At 35.3% G+C, this 21,273-nt stretch overlaps 1 long non-coding RNA gene across 2 annotated transcripts; it reads left to right on the top strand.

Annotated features, from left to right (window-relative positions):
- Positions 1-2,967: 2,967 nt before the first annotated feature.
- Positions 2,968-7,690, top strand: LOC140175519 (uncharacterized). 2 transcript variants are annotated; one of them, XR_011866347.1, is made up of 3 exons: positions 2,968-3,139; positions 3,237-3,291; positions 7,386-7,690. It is a non-coding gene; the product is annotated as an uncharacterized lncRNA (long non-coding RNA). The 2 variants fall into 2 exon arrangements; XR_011866346.1 differs by lacking the exon at positions 7,386-7,690 and adding an exon at positions 3,370-3,447 and having other exon boundaries at positions 2,979-3,139.
- Positions 7,691-21,273: the final 13,583 nt, after the last annotated feature.

Raw genomic sequence — 21,273 nt, 5'->3', positions numbered from 1 at the left:
TAAACTCGTATTAAACTTTACAGATTTGGCTACTATTTGTAACAGAAACATCAAAATGACCTTCTGAGCCCAAATTCCGGACTTAGATGAGAATTTTAGGTCAAAGAGTGTTTTTTGGGTCATGGGTCAATTAGTTGTTTCATATTATTGCTCAACAAATTAGTGGAGTTTAAACCTAGTGTGTAAAAGAATGGTTAGGGCTTCCGACGGTAAAGCCCAATTTGTTTCTTTTTAGAAGCTTTCAGCCTTACCCACTAAGTGTTTTTCAGAAGTTAGCGCAGCCTATTTTCAAACTTTTGCAAGATTGCAACTCAGATTTGTTATTCTTATTACTTGTTAGACTATCAACATTAAAAAGGATTTAGCTAAATTGTGCCTAAAGACACATATTAAAATTATAGATCAAAAAAATTTTTATTGAATAATTTTTTTTCTAAAGATAATAGTGATATTTTATTTAATAGAAAAATAAATACAATGTTTAAAAATTAGGACAAGAAAATAAAAAAAGAGAATTTTTTAAATATTCATGAACAGATAAAATTGTAAGAAGAAAATAATATAAAAAATCGATAAGAAAGAAATCTTATGGTACTATATATAAGACAAAATAGATAGCTCATGGTTCAACTTAAGCGATGTTGCTAGCACTTTCTCCAGAGGTTCCTAGACATGGTCGAAGACTCACTGACACTTTTCCTTCTAAATATTCCAAACTATAATCAAAACCAGTCGATCTCTTTGAGGGTTTGTTCCTTAAAGCCCAGTTTATAATACCAAATCCCTTTATCAATCGAAGACAAGGAACATCTATAGTCTGGAATGAGATAAGCCAAAGAACTCTTCTTCCACACTAGATTAGTGTCTCAATAGAAAATTAGACAGTGTATGAGTGATTCTCGAGCTGATTTGCAGATTGGATAACTTACCGGAGAGGATGAAAACTGCTGGTGGATGAGAAGCAGAATAGGAAGTTTACTATGGAGGATTTTCTATGCAAAGAACAAAATCTTATGAAAAATTTTCAGCTTTCATAAATGGCTCCAAACTGGCCTTTGTTGCATGAAGTTCGGACAAAATTCAATGGAGGTATGGTAAAATTGATAAGCAATCCTGTATCCTGATATAACATCATATGTTTGTGCTCTGTTCATTATCTATTGAATTATGTTTTCACCTTCTTCTAGGATTATGATAAGTATTCGCTGAACTATGTTTGGAGGATTTTTTTAAATAAAATAAAAAAATTAATATGTTTCCAAACAAGATTTTTCAACTTAAATTTCAAGAATACGGATTTTTTTTTGTATTTAGGGCAAATTCGCCACACCCTAGCAAACTTTAGGTTGAGTTTTCAAAATAAAAGCATGGCTGCTAGAGAACGAAGCTCAGAACCACACTTTCATTCTTCACTTTTGTTCTCATTTTTGACATTTTTCTTTACAATGTCAATGAATCCCTTGTTATCCATTCATTATGATGATGAAATAGTGTATGATGAAGAAGGTTTTATCGTTTTTAGGTCTGGACAACCGACAATTATCTATATGACACCGAAAGTCAATAGTCTAACAGTATTGAAAAATCTGATATTGTATTCCGTCGAGTAGCAACAGACGAAAAATGTGAAAAAATTTACTACATATATCCGACCGAAGTAGATGATAGTTTGTTTTATAAAAGGTATATCACAATTGTCTTGGCTCTGTTGTTAATATATTTATTAGACCACGGTTGTGAGAAATATTTCTGTTATTTTGAATTAAGTATCGGTTACGTGACGACGAGGACGTACGTCATATAAGATCGTGGCACAACCGATGGACAAATGTTTATTTGTTGAAATTATTCGTGTTCCTCATTGATTTGGGTGGACGAGGATCATTTGCAGATACCGTCGATGATAGTCCCTTGAGTGGAGCTGTTAGACGAAATATTAGAAGGACAATAGTCGATCTAAATATGCCATCTGAAGGTCGTCAAGGGGGTCTAATGTTGAAGTTCGTAATGCTGACATGATGAAAGATGATGTAAAAAGTCATGAGAGTTCTGCTATCAAGGATCAGATGATGGATCAGTATGAAGTTAACCCTGATGACGGAGATGATGCTAATGATGAACCAACAGAAATTCCTAATGATGGTGACGAGGAAGAAGAGATGAACTACTATGGTGACACACAAATCGCTATGACACAACCTTTCATTTCTCGACCATATGACCGACCGGATCACTTCTCCAGGTTGAATCTCGATGCAATGACTTTGGATTGGTCGTTTACCCAGGGAGGCCCCGAAGAGGATCCAAACAATGAGCTCGAGGTTGGATAACAATTTCAGAACAAGTGAGCTTGACAGTCCACTTGGTTTGTGACTGTCTGTCATCTGGGCCAGGAACAGCACCCACGTAGCTGCTGGCAGAAGTCCTCAATGGACCGTCCCTGATGATGCTGCTCCCAACCACCTATGGCATCCACTAACAGGATCATCGTCGATCCTAAGTCCCAACTGGTAGGCCACGTCCTGCAGGATGATAGTTGTAAGAACCCGCGTTTTCATGTAAAACCGTTTTAATAAAATAATTTTAGTGCCTGGAATAGATTCAAAATTTATAAGTTTTAATTTGAAAATAAAAATGTGACATTTGATTTCAGTGAATTTTTTTGAGTTGGAAAATGTATCTTTTTCAGAAAGTTTTTGTAAAAATGCGTACTGGCGCTTGAGCCAACAGTACCGGCTCTAGTCTGTCCAATACTGCGTATTTTGGAAAATAATATTTAGAAAATTGATTTATTATTTTGAAAGGAGAAAAATAATTTAGAATCGAAAACCGGACACTAATCTTAAAGGTTTTGGCCCAAAGTGGACCAAACGGACCAAAAACGCTAACGGGTTGGACCGGGCCCAAACCAGGCCTAAGACTCAACATATATAAGCTCATTTAATGAGCTTTGAGCTCATTTTTCAGCCCTAAAGAGAGAGAGACACGCGGTTTTGAGAGAAGGGAGAAGGAAGGGGGTGACACTATTCACCTCCACCTTCCGGAGGCCATAACTTTTGATTCGGAGCTCCGATTGACGAGCCGTTTGCGGCCACGTGAAGCTCTCGTCGAGCTCTACGTTTCTATCTAAAGAAACCTGGTAATAAATTGCATCACTCTTCCCAGTTTCGTGTCCTAGATTTCTGCATTTTTGAGATTATGGTGTTTAAGTAGATTTTGTGGTTTTGCTTGTTTAGGTGATCTCTAGTAGCAGATAATTGTTGGATTTTACCCCTACTTACATTGGATAAGGTAAGGTTCCACTAAATCCTTGTGTTTAGTTGTTTGTGTATCTTAGGTTTTGATTTTTGGTGATATATGTGTTGTTAGTTTGAGTTTTGGTGTTAGTTGAGGCTTTGGATCAAGCTTGGTGGTTTTGTTTTGGTGTTTGGTGCGTTTGGGAATCGGCCAAGGTATGGTTTCAGTTTTCTTAATGTAATATGTAATGTTCATGGACACTTAGGCTAGTTGACCCTAAGATAGGATTGAATGTTGTTGGTGTATGAATAATTACATGTGAATTGATGATAATTGTAGGTTGTATTGGATTATTATTGTTGAGGGTGATTATTGGGAATTGTGGTGTTGATGAGTATTGATGATTAGTGTTGTTGATGAGATTGTTGGTATTTAAGGATTGATGAATGATTAATGATGTTGTTGGTACTTAATAATTATAAAAGTTGATGAAGAATATTGATGTTGATTGGTGCTAATTATAAATTGTGATGTTGGTTGATGTTGGTGAGTGTATATGTTGAGTGTGGTAATATGAATGTGGATAGTGATTGATAATGTTAAGGTTAAGTGATGAGGATTTAAACTATGTTGTTGATGCTTGATGTTGGTTAAAGATTATTTATGATGGTTTTGGATGTTGATGGGTAAGGAATTTGATGGTATTGAGTAGTGTAATTAGAATTATAGATGGTTGAGTTAGAAAAGAAAGGGTATGGGCTGTTATGTTGATTTGGTAATGTTTGGGTTGTGGTTGGTTTGGTTTTGAATTGTGAGTTTTGGAAAAATTGGAGTTTTGAGGCCTTTGGTAAAAATAAAATTTTGGATAAACTTTGTCTGATCATAACTTTTTCCTCGGTTTTCAAAATCTAATGAAACTTATTTAGAATTAAAGATCTTTGAAAACTCTTTAAATCGATATAAAGTTTGTGAAAATTGGAATTTTATAGAGGAAGTTATGATCATTCAAAGTTGGTGTTAAAAATTTGAAATTCTGCAAAGTTGCAGAATTTCAGGATTTTCTGATATGTGCGAACGCACAGCCTTGTGCGCACGCACAACCCTACGAAAATGTTATTTTGTACGGACGCACAGGCAGGGAAAAGGGCTCTAGTAGCAACGCTAGCATACGTTGTGTGCGCGCACATCAATGAAGAATTACGACCTGTGCGGACGCACAGCCCTATGCGCACGCACAAGTCGGGAAGGGTTGTCTGTTGGGGCGCTCGCACAGCTTGTGCGAGTGAATAGACTTTATAAATTTTAGTACATGTGCGGATGCACACGCCCTGTTTCATAAATTTAACTTTGTTTTCAACTATTTCACCTTCTCGACAAGGTTGTAAGCCTCTATAACACCATTTTATGATTCTTGGGCTTAGTTTTGGGCATTAAAACATGGGAAAGGTCTTAGGAGGTTTGGTTTGGTTTTATTCTGAAAAGTTAGCAAACGGAGGTTTAGGTTTCTGGTGGATTGCGGATGAGTTTGGTTCAGAGGGAAGGAGGAGTAATGAATTTAGTGATTGTTGACAACGAAGTGAGAAACTGATGGACTTGAGGATATGAATATGTAAGGATGTTAATGGAAATGATGATGGTTATGATGAGTTGATGATTCAAAGAGGAATGATGATCTTGTTGAATGTGGGAAGTGTGCCAGGCACTATATCCTCGGAATGATAATGTTTGAAAAAGAGTGTGCCAAGCACTATATTCTTGGAATATTGAGAGTTGATAATTGGAAGTGATTTAAGATGAGAAATGATGATGATTTGAGGTCGATGAAATTGTGGATGTGGATAGTGAGCCAGGCACTATTCCTTTGAATGATAGTATGCCAGGCACTATATCCTTGGAATGATTTGTGATGAGTTGTATGTTTTGTTGTTTTCCTTCTCTACCACAAGAGTGTGCCAGGTACTATATCCTCGGAACGATAATGAGCCAGGCACTATATCCTCAGAACAAGAGCGGGCCAGATGCTATATCTTCAGAAGTGGCAGAAAGGCGACATTCGAAAGGATGTGTCGGGTTGGCATTCATAGACCGACAAGTGATATCACGAGCCAATAGGACTGGTGGACGAAATTGTATCTCGTTATGGAATATGATAATAGAGCCTGGTCCAAAATCAACTTCACAATTCCGTTCAACTAACCAGCAAGTGTACTGGGTCGTCCAAGTAATACCTTACGTGAGTAAGGGTCGAATCCACAGAGATTATTGGTTTGAAGCAATTGATATTTATTCTATTAATCTTAGTCAGGATGTCAATAGGATTATTTGGATTAAAAGTGAAATTACTGGATTTGATAAAAGAGGGAACAATGTTACTTTGATTTGCAGTACTGGGGAATATGTTGGAGTTTTGGAGATGCTTTGTCCTTTGACTTCAACTCTTCCTTGAAATCCTCTTCTCACACGCAGGTTCCTTCCATGGCAAGCTCTATGTAGGGTGTCACCGTTGTCAGTGGCTACTTCCCATCCTCGCAGTGAAAACTATGCTCACGCACTCTGTCACAGTACGGCTAATCACCGGTTGGTTCCCGCTCCTACTGGAATAGAATCACTCTTTTGCGTCTGTCACTAACGCCCAGCAGGTTGAAGTTTGAAGCACGTCACAGTCATTCAATCCCGGAATCCTACTCGGAATACCACAGACAAGGTTTAGACTTTCCGGATTCTCAAGAATGCCGCCATCAATCCGGCTTATACCACGAAGATTCTGTTTGGGAATCTAAGAGATATTCATTCAGTCTGATGTAGAACGGAGGTGGTTGTCAGGCACACGTTCATGGGTTGAGGAAGGTGATGAGTGTCACGGATCATCACCTTCTTCACAATTAAGCGCGAATAAACATCTTAGATAAGAACAAGCGTGTTTGAATGGAAAACAAAAGAATTGTATTAAATCATCGAAACGCTGCAGAGCTCCTCACCCCCAACAATGGAGTTTAGAGACTCATGCCGTCACAAAGTATGTAATTCAGATCTGAAAATGTCATGAGGTACAAGATAATTCTCTAAAAGTTGTTTAAATAGTAAACTAGTAACCTAGGTTTACAGAATATGAGTAAACTAAGATAATTGGTGCAGAAATCCACTTCTGGGGCCCACTTGGTGTGTGCTGGGGCTGAGACTAAAGCTTTCCATGTGTAAAGACCTTTCTTGGCGTCAAACTCCAGGTTATGACGTGTTTTGGGCGTTCAACTCCGGATCATGACGTTTTTCTGGCGTTTAACTCTAGATAGCAGCATGTACTTGGCGTTCAACGCCAAGTTACGTCGTCTATATTCGCGCAAAGTATAGACTATTATATATTGCTGGAAAGCCCTGGATGTCTACTTTCCAACGCCGTTGAGAGCGCGCCAATTGAACTCCTGTAGCTCCAGAAAATCCATTTCGAGTGCAGGGAGGTCAGGATCCAACAGCATCAGCAGTCCTTTTTCAGCCTAAGTCAGATTTTTGCTCAGCTTGCTCAATTTCAGTCAGAAAATACCTGAAATCACAGAAAAATACACACACTCATAGTAAAGTCCAGAAATATGATTTTTGCCTAAAAACTAATAATATTTAACTAAAAACTAACTGAAACATGCTAAAATCTACATGAAATTACCCCCAAAAAGCGTACAAAATATCCGCTCATCAAGGACCGGCATTCATCATATGTATTTCTTATGTGCTTGTTTGCTTTGACTACTTGAGTTTGCCTAAATATATAATATGCCCACTTGCTTCTTGAATTACTTATATATACTTGAATATTATCTGTGTTTTACTTGTTTGCATTAATTGTGATTGTCTGGTGTTGAGGAGGTTAGGTAGGCAGTAGCGATCGGATTGCACAGAGGTTAGGGTGGCGAAGGCTGTGGGATACAACGGTGTGATTAGTATTAGTTAGAATTCCTCTAAGTTTAGATAACTCGGTTTATGGTTTAAGTTCTTTATGTATTTATTTATTCTGTTCTAAGCTTGAATACCTGTATGCGATGTGAAGTTCTAGGATTGCCTTCGGCGTCCCGGGGCCTTACATCTTACATCATTGGACACTGTTACCATATTGAGAACTTCCGGTTCTCATTCCATACTTTGTTGTTATTTTTCAGATGCAAATCACAACCTACCTCGGTAAGTTGTTTGGTTGGTGACAGAAGCGGAGGATCCGGATACCTTTTGGAGTCTTTTTGGTTTGGTTTGTATTTGTCTCTCGCTTTTGTATTTTTGTTTTGGCTTAGAGGCCTGTATTTGAGAGAGAACAAATCTTGTATAAGCCATTTTTAAACTTTAGTTCCTCTTGTCTGTATGTTTGGCTTGCCGGCTTAAACTCCACGAGCCATGGCTAGTTTCTTATGATATTACACTATTATATTATTATCTTTGTTTATATCACATCTGTTTTCTTGTGTTTTAAGTTGGACGCTTCATTGGTTCGCTTTGCGCTTTTAAATCCTGTGTTTGAGCTATATCCTTCATCAGGCTTCTAGATTATATTATTTCTTATATATATATATATATATATATATATATATATATATATCCTATGTATAAGCCTCAAAACTATCGTAAACTCTGATTAACCTTTGCTTTATGGCTAGAGGTAAAGTTTAGGGTAATTGGGGTGTTACAATAGTCATCTCCTTGCATGGAAGATGAAACATGTGGAACTCAGGTCTCCAGCTTTCTATCAACGCCAAGGCAAATGGCCAGTCGTGCTCGAATTCAACCATATACGCCAAATACTCAATCCCAACTCGTCTGAGATACGACCTAATCTGCTCTAACAGCCGTCTCATCAAATTTTATATGGTGCCTAAGATCCGAGATGCCTACCAAATGGAAATAAAAAATAAAAAAGGATGGTGAACACAAAAAATAATAAATTCACTGTTTATTAATTACAATAAAATAAACAAGAGTGACAAAAGTGTACCACTCGATCAAGTCTGCCAGCAATGTGCTCAGCCTGATCCAATCTGTAAAGCATATCTTTGTAGCCCAATAACTGCTGCTCCATCTAACCACACTCTAGTAAAATAAAATAACATATACTAAACTCAGTTCCTTTCACATTAACTAAATTCTTAAAAAACATATTCAAACCAACTAATTGTCTACCTTACTTCTTAATTATTTTATAAACTTACCAATTAAAATTTAACCTAACTACATGAGGCCGCCAACTAACTCTATAAACATACTACTCAATAACTACTTGAACCCTAAATTTTACTAATCATGTTTTTTTTCCAATCTAATCTATCTAATTATTCCACTAATTATCTTCTAATTCACAACCTAAACTAACTATTTTGACTAAACTAATTAACAATTCACTAATAACTTATACTAATTAACATGTTATAAACAATAAACAGCAACTGTACTTAAAAAAATAACATAAAAAACCTAACTAACATGTTATATACTCTAACTAACATGTAAACAGCGAATAATAACTCTAAATAACATTTAGATAGTAACTCTAACTAACATGTTAACAGTAAACAATAATTCTAACTAACAAGTAAACAATAAATCTGTAGCTCTAACTAACATACAAACACTAAACAGTAACTTTAACTAACATGTAAACAATAACTCTAACTAACATTAAAACAGTAACTCTAACTAACATATTATTTACTGACCTAAAACTGACGATGTCGTGGATAGCGAATTTTACGGACGTCGAAAGACAGAGAATCTCATACAGAAAAATCTAACTATCACAAGTGAAGGAGGAACAAAGTGAATTTGGAGGAGAGATTTGGAAGGAAAGTGACAAATGAGAATGACCCCACGTTTATATACTCTGCCGAACTCAACCTAAAGTTTGCTGGGGTACAGTGAATTCTATATATATAGAGTTCGTCGGGGGTGCGGCAAACTTGTCCTAAATACCCAAAAAAAATTTATATTCTTGAAATTAAAGTTAAAAATTTCTGTTTGGGAAAATATTAATTTTTTAATTTTATTTAAAAAAATCCAATTAAAGTTTATGTTTTTATTGAATAATAAAAGTTTAAGCTTTTAGTACATTTATTTTTATTTATTAAAAAAATATTTAAAATCTTTTATTAATAATAATTTTATCATATATTTTTAGGAGATATATTATGAAATTGTCTATATTTTCATTTACTATATTACTGATTACAAATCTACATTCTAAAAAATATTTAATGATTCATTACACAAAAAATTACCTTTTACATTAAAAATCCTTCTATATTTATCGTTTTTAAAAAAATGTTTTTGGAGCACTTGTTATTAATTTCATTGAGATCATAAAGCTTTTCCATTTAAATTTTATAAGAGAAATTCTCCACATACAAGCATTTTTTTATACAAGTCTTTACAAGTGTACTTTCTTCTTCTTCTTGTGCACGTTCTTCTTCCTCTTCTTCTTCTTCTTCTTCTTTTCTTTCGTTTCTTGCCTTCTCTTTCTCCTTCTTCAAACATTACTGCACGTTTTTACTGCACGTTCTTCTTCTTCTTGCTGCACGTTCTTCTTCCTCTTCCTCTTCTTCTTCTTCTTCTTATTTTCTTTCGTTTCTTGCCTTCTCTTTCTCCTTCTTCAACCATTACTGCACATTTTCACTGCACCTTCTTCTTCTTCTTGCTGCACGTTCTTCTTCTTTTTCTTCTTCTTCTTCTTCTTCTTCTTCTTTCATTTTTTGCCTTCTCTTTCTCCTTCTTCATTTACGTGCTTTTCTCTCTGTTTTCTTTCTTCGTTATTCTTGATTTCCATTATTTTTTGACACATCAAGCTTTAAAATCGTTTTTGAAGAAGAAGAAGCAGCAGGAGATGAGGAGGAGAAAGAGAAAGAGTTCTGAATTATGCATAAGGTGTACTTCAACGAATTTTGGATGTATTTCTTAAATTCTTTGGGTGTAGTTTTTGTAATCCTTTTGGTGTATTTCTGTAATCCTTTGGGTGTATTTCTATAATAATTTGGGTGAATTCCTTTAACCGTTTGGATGTATTTCTGTAATCTTTTGGGTGTATTTCTGTAATCGTTTGAGTGTATTTCTATAATCGTTTGGGTGTATTTCTGAAGTTCCATTATCTTCAAATTTGGCAAGAAATTCGTTTTCATGGAGGAAGAAGAAGAAGAGTCGTTTATAATGCATGGTGAGTAGCGCACTTTAAAAACAGGAAGTGATTAAATAACGTACGTTTATTTACTCTTAAATGTGGAAGTGTAATGCGTGTTTTTTGTTGAGCTTGTACCAACTTGTAAGACTTGTAAGCTAAAAAGACTTGTATGTGTAGTAGGCTTCATTTTATAAATTATTTACGTAGCTACCTCTTGTTAGCATTAATGGTGATATTATATAGCTAAGTTATTTTAATAATTAAATTCAATTAAATTACTCTAAGTTTATTTGACCAATAAAAACTGGTTAAAGAAATTAAAAAAATGTAAAAAAAAATGGATTGTATTTACAAAAATACTTTGTTCAGCAAATATTTTTCTAGCACTAATAAATAGTAGATAAGAAACGGATCTTGTTAATAAGTGTCTTAAAAACAGTTTTTAAGAATATTATAGTTAAGACTTAAGATATTTAAATAAAGATATAAATCAAATGCAAATTTTTATGTTTTTTATACATTAAATATATTGTAAAAATAAAAAATCACTTTCAGAAGGGCTAAAAAAATCATATCTAATATGGATATGATTCGTAAAATAAATTTTTAATATTATCTAAACTTTTTAAATGAACGATTAATTTTTCTATGTTTAAAACTCTTATTGTGCTCATTCTTATGGTTGACTCTCCAAGCAGAATGAAGAACTTTCGACCAGTCAGTCTCTGTAACGTCGTGTACAAGATAGTAACTAAGGTGCTGGTAACCCGTTTAAGACCTTATTGACTGATATTATATTTCCAAATCAGGGAGGCTTCATTTCTGTTAGAGGAGCTCCTGACAACATCATAGTGGCACAAAAAGTCCTTTATTTATTGAAGAGAACGAAATTAAGAAAGGGTGCTATTACTTTTAAGATAGATATAGAGAAGGCATATGATCGGATCGATTGGAGGTTTTTAAACTACACCTTGAGTAGCTTCGGCTTTCCTACCTCTACTAGAAGTCTTATTATGAATTGTATTCAGGCGTCATCTCTTTCGATATTGTGGAATGGGAATATGTTAGATAGTTTTCAGCCCAATAGAGGGTTGCGACAAGGAGACCCCATGTCACTGTATTTATTTGTACTTTGTATGAAAATGCTAGCTTGCTTCATATCTAATCAAGTGGAGTTGGGGGCTTGGGACCCGGTTGCTGTTTCTCGGGGAGGGCCATGAATCTCCCATCTCATATTTGCAGATGACCTTCTTCTTTTTTGTAAAGCAAGCAAAACACAAGTTCACCAGGTAATGCATTCTCTAAACTTATTCTGTAAGGCATCGGGCATGAAGGTGAACATAGATAAGTCCAAAGCTGTTTGTTCAAAGAGCGTGTCCAATACTCATAGAAATGTACTGGTTGGTGTATCTTCTATCAGATTTGCTAATGAGTTAGGCAAGTACTTGGGGGTCAACATCAACCATCCACGGGCATCTCGAGCGGCTTGCCTGGAGGCGGTGGAGAAAATAAAAAGAAGATTGTCTAGCTGAAAGGGTCGGCTGCTTAATAGGGCCGGCATATTATGTCTTATAAAATATGTGGCAACGTCTCTACCTATATATCAAATGCAGGTCTCCCTCTTCCCCAACAAAGTGTGTTCTAAGATTGATTCTGTTATTCGTAATTTCTTATGGAAAGGAAGGACAGATGAGCGAGGCTTAAATTTGTTGAATTGGAGTACTGTGATCACGCCCAAGAGGTATAGGGGCCTTGGTGTTCGCGACACTCAATGTGTTAATACTGTCCTCCTTGGTAAACTAGTTTGGCAACTCTTCCATGGTAGGAACAAATTATGGGTGCGCATTATGCTAGCTAAATATGTTCAAGGAAGCTTGGGGCTGGATCTTCAATGCCCTACGCAATCCTCGAGCATATGGCACAACATCACAAAGACAGCTAGTAGGCTTAAAAATGGCTATATTTGGTGCATTGGTTCTTTAACTCAATCTTTCTGGTATCATCCTTGGAGACCGTCGAGGCCTTTGGCTCCAGAGATCCCTTTTGTGCATATTTCAGATACTGGTCTTTTCCTAGGTGACGTGTGGTCTGGGAGAGTTTGAAATTTTGATCATCTTTATACTGTGTTGCCTGAGACCCTAAAACTAGATATTACAACTTACAATCCTATAGTGCTGGCAGATTGTGATCCAAACTGGTGTTGGGGATCTAATGTCTCAAAGACTTACTCAATAACGGATGATTATGAATGGCTCCTTGATAGAAAGGTTGCATGGGATACAAATGAGAATTAGTTGTGGTTTTGGCATTTAGGAATACATGAGAAGGTCAATGGGTTGATTTAGCTCATCTTGCATGGGGCCATCCCCACTGCTAGCCTTCGTTAACCAAGACGCTTAACAGCAACGGATCTTTGCCCCAGATGTAATGAAGCACCAGAATCTGTAGAACATTGCCTCAGACTTTGTAATAAAGTGAGCCCGATTTGGGAGAGCTTGAAGGTGGGAATGCAAACTTGGGATGCCGCCTTGGATTTTCAAAGTTGGCTTCGTCTAAAACTTCGGGCCAACGAAAGAATTTTTGCAGCAGGTCTTTGGTGGATTTGGAGAAATAGAAACAATGATATCTTTAATCAGAAATACATTTGGAGCAAGGAAAAAGTTCTTAAGCTTATCAGGCACTCTGCAGCCGAGTATGCTGCAATCAAGCGTTCTAATTAGGTGACACACCATCCCTCTTTATGTGATTCATGATGTCCTCCCCCAATCAATGTTGTTAAACTAAATTGCGATGCTAGTCTTTTGGAACAAGTTCAACTGGCTGATTTTGGGTGTGCTATTCGGGGCAGTACGGGTAAATGGTTATTGGGTTGTTTGGCAAGCATTCCAATAGGAACTATTATTTGGTGTGAGATATTCGCAATTTGGAGGGGTCTTTGTCTGGCTTGGGAAAGTGGTCACAGGGAGGTAATTTGTGAAACAGATTGTCTAGAAGCTTATCTCTTGATTAAAAAGGATTCATCTCAAATGCGGAGAGAATACACAGACCTTTTTTTAAAAATTTTTGAGATTCTACAGCGAAATTAGGTGGTTCAAGTTCAATTGATTCAACGAACAACGAAATTGGTAGTTGACCGTTTAGCTAAGACAGCGGCTAATCATTTTCGTCTTTATACTGAATTTTTAATTTCTTGTAATATTATTGATCAGACCATTAGAAAGGAAATGATATCTCCATCTTAGTTGCTCTTTATTTTTTATTTTATCAGACACCAAAAAAAAAATGAACGATTACTTATAAGAAAAATATAATAAAATTGGATATACTAAAATGAACATGTCACGACTCACGACCTTTTATATTGATGAATTAATTAATAAGGATGTATAAAATGAGAGGAAGAGGAAGACGATGATGATTGAAGAAGGAAGTGGACCCCTATATATGTAGTACTAGTTGTCGGTTAAGTGGATGGTCCCATTGGAATATAACACTGTTTTTCTTACTGTCTATCTATGTAGCACATAGCAGTCCCAATCCCCAATAACTGGTTGTGTTTGGCGATGTAGGGTAAAAGCAAAGAAAGTTAAAAAGAACAAAATGTTTCGTTGGGCATGCCTCCTAATTGTTTTAAATTGGTAGACACACCTAAACACTAGTAGCATACCACCCATTTTTTGATGTGGTACTATTGAATCTAAATATAACATGCAACATTATATGTATTAGGGCAAAGGCCAAATTTTAATTTAATTTTGAATATTTTATTTTAGTCATAAAAAATTTCAAATATCTTATTTAAGTTTTAAAAAAATTTTAAATAAATTTAATATTATCTTATTATTAATTTTGACACGAATAATTAACATATTTAAAAGTCAATAACATTTTATTTCAACATGTAAGTAAAATTAATTTACTAATTATCACTAAAGTAAAAGATTTTTTCTTAATTCTAAAACGTTGATAATTAATTAATAGAATTTTTGGGTTTTTAACAAAAATGAAGTTGAAAAGAAAAAGTATTATAAAAAAATTTTGGTTATTTTTTTTAACACAAAAAAATATAACTTAACAATAATATTATTAGTATTTATGTTATTTATTCTATTAACTATTTGTATAAATTTAAAAATAAAATAATATTAAATCTATTTAAAATTTTTTAAAATAAAAAATAATTAAAATATTTAAAATGTTCAAAACTAAACATGAAAACCAAATCGTACTTTATCCTATGTATTATCATCCTGTGGTTAACCTAAACTTCTTCACCTCTTCTTAGCGTGACTGCCTCCTCTATTAAGAATCTAATATTTTTTGGTAGTTTTTAGTGGAGAAACAGAGACAAAAAAATTGAGACTGAGAAATAAAAATTAAGAGATAGAAATTGAAAAAAATTTCAGTATTTTATTTGGTGTAAAATAGGAGACAGAAATTGAAATAAGAATGATACTCTAATTTAGTTTGCACAAAAAATAAAATTGGAATTAATTAATTAAAATAAGGATATTTTAGATATAAAATATTATTAAAATTTTAGTTTTTATCTCTAAAAATTTTAGTCTCTAACTATGTTTCCACTTTTTGAAAGTACTGAAATACTGGAATTTTGAAAATAAAGACAAAAATTTTAGTATTAATCTCTAAACTAACAAATATAAACTAAATTTTAATATCCCAATCTCTATCTCAATACCTCAAAACAAACATTACCTATACCTTCCCTATTAACATCCCATTGATGTGTATTTTAGTATTTTTCTTATCCAAGCCAAAAACCTCAACTTAAATCTAAAAACATACTAGTTATATTTTTAAGTGTTTTTCTATATATTGAAATATATTATATTGTTAATAATATTTATTAAAATAAATTATTATTTTTCTAAAAATATTTCAACACTAATAATTTAATAATAAAAATAAAATAACTTAATTATTGATATTTATTTAAAAATTTATATATTTTATAAAGAATTAGTAATGTATAATTATTTATTACTACTGTAGGCTGTAGGTTTCTTTTTTAAGTTAAAAAGAATGTAAATAAACAGATAAAAAAAATGTAAGAAGTTGGTGAATGAGAATTATGTTACGATGAGGAAGTAGGAAAGAGTGAAGCAAAGGTGGCACGGTTGTCTAAGAGACTCTGTGTGTGTGTGAGAGAGAGACGCCGAAAGGAGCAACAATACTAACACGCGTATGGCTGTGAGTGGTCCCCCCATCCACTCACTCACTCGCTCTTCCTAAATACCTTTCTGTCTCCCTTTTCTAGTTTTCTCTTCTCTCCTTTCCTTTCTCATTCTACTTCTCACACCCATCATCTTCTTTCTTGTTTTTCTTAATTACTTACTCGACTTCTTTTAAATGCACACACCATCTAGATTAATAATATTGATCTGTCGTTATAATTCGGACTAATATTTGAATAATGAATTATAATTCCGTTATGTATTATAACATTTTCGTTTTTAAAGTGATAAAAATCATAACATAATAAAAGATATTTAATAACAAAAAAATATTAATAAAAAATTGTCAAAATTTATTTATTTTTTACTTTATTTAATATATTATATAATAAATAAATATTAAATAAAATAATTTAAATTATTTGAGCTGACTGATTTTTATCTCCTTATCATTATGGATAATGGCCTAATAACTTTGTAGGGTGCACACCATTTTACAACTATAATCTAAGACGACAAGGAAAAAAAAGGTATGAGCATTGTTCTTTGATAAATCTTATTATTAAAAAATATTCACACGATAAGTTTGAGTGTGTTAACTCATCCTAGGTAAAGTATATCAAAACAAATTATTTTAAAATAGTATATAATTTTTGAGTAGTCAATATTAATCATTTTTTAAATTTTAAATTTTAAAATTTTGACTCACTGAAAAATAAAAAATTTTTGGAGATATGCAGATCAGATCCGATTTATGAACACCCATAGTTTTTAGACACTTTTACAATTGAAGTAATTTTTTTTAACTTTATGTAAGATATCTTTATGTATTTCATTGACTTTTGTAGTTTTGTACATAGATATGAATAAATTATTATTTTAGTCTAGAAAAATCAATTTTTAATAAAATAACAAAAAATTTGATATTTAAGATCAAATTCTAGTGGATATAAGCAACAAAAATTTTTTCCTAGTGGACATATTACATATTTATAGAAATTTTAAGAAGAATATTCAGTGCTATCTCCTTTTGTTGATGACAAAAGAAAAAGAAAGTAAAAGAAGAGAATTCAAAAATATTCATAATCTTAGCAGAGCAAACGAGTCTTAAGAGGAGTTAGATTAGTTGCATATTGTTTACATTATTTTGGTTATATTATTGATCTGTTAGCCATAATTCGGCCCAGAAACACCTATAAATTAGAACCTGAAAAGTAAATAAACACATACGCCAGCAAACATAATGTGTTTTTCCATCTCAATAGACTTTTCTATAAGATCAAATAATACTCGAAGCAGTTACCTGGAAATCAGGACAATATCACTCCACGATTCCGCAGATACTAATAACTGCCTATAGCACAATACTCCTATAAAATATAAACTACTTAGTATGTTACAGGTACGCTATTCACTCTGAGCATTGGAGTGCCTTTGCAAGTGCCCATCGCTGCCATTCTTAACGTTGCATTTATTTTTATTTTTGTGGACAGAACATGACACTGAGACAGAGACACTAAAAGGTATTCTTTGTATATTGTGTTTGGATATATTGTACAAGACACTAATGTAATATCTTATATTATGTTTAGATAGACATGGACAATACTAAAATATTATGTAAAATGACTAAAATAGACATGTGATTCCAAATTTTTTGCATCAAGTATAAACTAATTTAATAGAAAATGAGAGTAGGTAAGATTACAAGAAGAATTGGTTTATGAACCAACATGGTAAAAATGGTATTGAAGTAACAAAATTAAGAATAAATAAAGTAATGTAAAGTAAAAGAGTAAATTAAGCCTCCATTAAGTAAGCAACATGCCATAGAGAAGAGAATGAACGATAAGAAGGAAGGAATTATCCAGCCAAGTAAGAAATTCTACAAGAAGAAGAGAGTACTTGAAAAAAAAGAGAAAGTAGAAAAATACAGAAATAGAGAAAAAGCATGGAAAAGAGAGTACCTCTCTGAGAACGACGATGTAGAGAAGAAGCTCAAATTAGGAAAAATAAGAAGGGGTAATAGTAGAATAATAAAAAATATCTATGGACAAAAAGAAAAAAAAATTTCATAAAAAAATCCATGTCCACTTTCTCAAATCTCGTGTCCATCATTGTTGAAGTGGATACAAATTTAAAAAGTGTCCCGAAGACATGTTCAGTGTCAATGTCTCTTCCTCCAAATACTTTTTAAACATACGTTGTCAATGTCTCTGTGTCCTGTTTTCAAAAGCAAACGCTAACCAAGAACCTAACGTATGCTTCATCCAGTCCAAGAAAAGGCAAGTTCAACTATTGAGCAGGACGAACTATACCATGGAGTTGACTATCTACACAAAAACATTTGGCACCCACAATGGGCTCAAAGTTTGAACTAACCTCACTATCATATTTCCACCTCGTTTTTACCTTTTTTCTTACAGGACATAGTGTATGGCAGATGAATGGAGCAACCTTCCTCCTCCTCCCACCCAGGCCGAACTAATGGCTATCAATGAATCTCTATAGGCAAAGAGCCAACAGATGGCCGATCTATTGCATCAGAGACAAAACACCCGAAGCAAAGACGAAGAGAACAAGGATCTTGAATACAAAGATGAAGAGGACGTTCATACGTCGGAAGCTAAGCCCACCGTGACAACCACCACAAAGCAGATAGTAAAGAGGACCAACTCGTTTTCAAAACACATCATGGACTTTCAGATGCCCAAGAACTTCACCCTGCCAACAACGTTGAAGCCTTATGATGGAATCGATGATCCTAACATACATGTCACCAAATTCTACATGGTGATGTTCATGAATGGTGCATTCGACCCAATACTCTATCGTACATCTCCTACCTTTTTGGATGGTGCTGCCTTGATCTAGTTTTCTAACTTGCTTGTAGGATTTACATCAAGTTTTGATGAGCTGGCCAACCTTTTTATCAACAACTTTGTTGTGTCAAAGATATATATGTACAACTTAGATTACCTAAGTACTATAAACCAAAGACAACATGAAAACCTCAAAGACTATATAACAAGGTTTGTAAAGGCAATCATGGAGATACCCAACCTCAATCCCGAGGTCCATTTACATGCATTGAAAAGCATACTACACCCAAGAAAGTTCCAGGAAACCATAGTGGTGATTAAACCGAAGATATTAGCCGAATCAGAGAAAAAGCAAGCAAAATTGAAATAGAAAAGCTCGGACAAATTTGAATGGCAAAAAGGCCTAACGTTAGCAGAGAAGAAGACAAACGAAACAAATACCTGAGTATTAAGACGGGCCAAAAATCATTCAAGCTTACACTAAAATTCAACACATACATCCTTATCAACACCGAAAGAGAAGACATCATTAAAGACATCCTACACTCTAAACTAATCAAACCACCAAACAAGGCAGGACATACTAGGACCAACGATATGTGGATAAATCCAAGTATTGCACCTTTTATTAAAAATATGGACACACTACAGTACTATGTTATAGCAAAAGACCTCCTTGAGAAGCTAGCTCACCAAGGCCTGCTAGACAAATACATTGACGGTCGAGGACAACGGAAAAATAAAGAAGACCTCGACCAGCACTCCAAATCAAATGACAATTACAAAGACAAAGAAAAAAAGGTAGACAAAAACCCTAACTAGCCTCATAGAGTTATTAACTGTATTTCTGGTGATTTTGCAGGTGAAAGATGTAGCAACTCGGCTAGAAAGAGGTCCTATAGGACCATGATGTCAGTTACTGTTCATACCCTGGGTCGAGCTATCCGACCCGGGATGTTCTACAGACAAAGCGACCGACCTCTTCAGGTCAGGACAACCCGACCTCTTCTCAAAAAGATCGACCAAGTCACAGGAAAGCCCAAACAAAGGGCCCAAATAGAGGAACACGTCCCAAATCCAAGGGCAGCCCAAGCCCGAAGAGATAAAGGCGATTCCCTTGAAGATAAGAGGACCCCAGTCAAAGATAAGATAAAGATAAGATAAGATAACTAACTTATCTTATCTTTAAGAGGTCACTCTACACTATTATAAATACACTGGAGCACCCAGGTATAACTCATACTCTGATTCTACTCAATACCTGCTTAATACCCTTGCTAACTTAAGCATCGGAGTCCCTTGCAGGTACCCCACACACTCCGGAGACGAAGGATCAGCACCATCTCCAAGTCGGACACCAACAGCCCGACCAATACAGAAGATCTCATCCGAGATCGACCTATAGTTTCAGGTAACCCTCAGAACATTGGCGCCATTGCCGGGGACCTGGAAGTCATCCCAGCACCATGGTGGACGACCATGACAATAACCACGACTCAGATCTAGAGGATAGAACACCGCACAAAAAAGCGGACACTACACCAAAAGATACTCCCCAAATCAACAAAAAGAACTCCCCAAACGAGGGAGCCCTGGATACATTTCAAGATCAGTTAAAACAACTTGAGGAAGAAGCTCTATGCCAACGAGAGGCTGAGAAGGATCTGCAAAGAGAAATAAGGCGACGTCGGGAATTGGAGAACAAACTCCTAAAACTTGAAGCCGATGTCAAGACTAAAGCCGGGCGATCCACTCCCGAAGATAGCACCCGTAAGGAGCAAGATCCATTCACGAAGGAGATCATGAAGACAAGAATCCCGAAAGACTTTAAACTCCCAGACATGACCTTATATGATGGCACCACGGATCCCAGCCATCATCTCAGCAACTTCAGGAGCAGAATGTATCTCACAGACGCCTCAGATGCAGTTCATTGCAAAGCCTTTCCAACTGCTTTAACAAAAACAACAATTAGATGGTTCGACAACCTCCCTCCTAGATCCATCTCAAGTTTCGACGACATGGCCAAGAAGTTCCTGGCCAGATTCTCCATCCAAAAGGACAAAGCTAAACATGCGCCGAGCTTACTGGGAATCAGACAAGGAGAAAGGGAAACCCTGCGCAACTACATGGAGAGATTCAACAAGACATGCCTGGATATACAAAACCTGCCAACAGAAGCTGCTATCATGGGCCTCATTAATGGCCTGCAAGAAGGGCCCTTTAGTCAATCTATATCAAAAAAGTACCCCACGTTTCTGAATGAGGTGCAAGAATGAGCGAAAAAGTACATCAACATGGAAGAAAATTCCCGATTAGGAGAAACCTCAAAGGCCGGGTTCACCTCTCGGGATAAAGACAAAGATTCCAGAAAGAAAGAAGATCTCCATGGAGAGAAAATAAAAAATACCACAATTACACCCCTCTTCGGGTGTCTCTTGTGGATGTCTACAGAGAGGTTTGTAACACAGAAAAAATACCACCAGCTCGATCACTCAAAGGCAAAAAAGGAGGAGGAAACCGGGCTGAATATTGTGAATACCATCGGATCCGTGGGCACTCTACCAATGAGTATTTTGACTTAAAAAACGTCATAGAAAAGCTCGTACGAGAAGGAAGGCTAGATCGATACCTGGCCACCCGTGATGATGAACAAAGGAAAAGAAGAAGAGCAGAAGATGTCGGACCAACTGCGCGATCGTCCCGGATGCCAGAAAGGCATGTCCACATGATACACGGCGGATTTGCCGGGGGAGGAATCTCCAAATCCTCTTGAAAAAGACATCTCAAAGATGTATACCACGTCGCAGAAAAGAAGGAAGCACCCGACATCCCGGCGATCACTTTTACCAAAGAAGACGCATCCGGCGTTGCGTCA

This window comes from Arachis hypogaea, chromosome 10 (assembly GCF_003086295.3).
Source record: "Arachis hypogaea cultivar Tifrunner chromosome 10, arahy.Tifrunner.gnm2.J5K5, whole genome shotgun sequence".
NCBI classification, from domain to species: Eukaryota; Viridiplantae; Streptophyta; class Magnoliopsida; order Fabales; family Fabaceae; genus Arachis; species Arachis hypogaea.
This window is presented reverse-complemented; position numbering and strand designations above follow the sequence as displayed.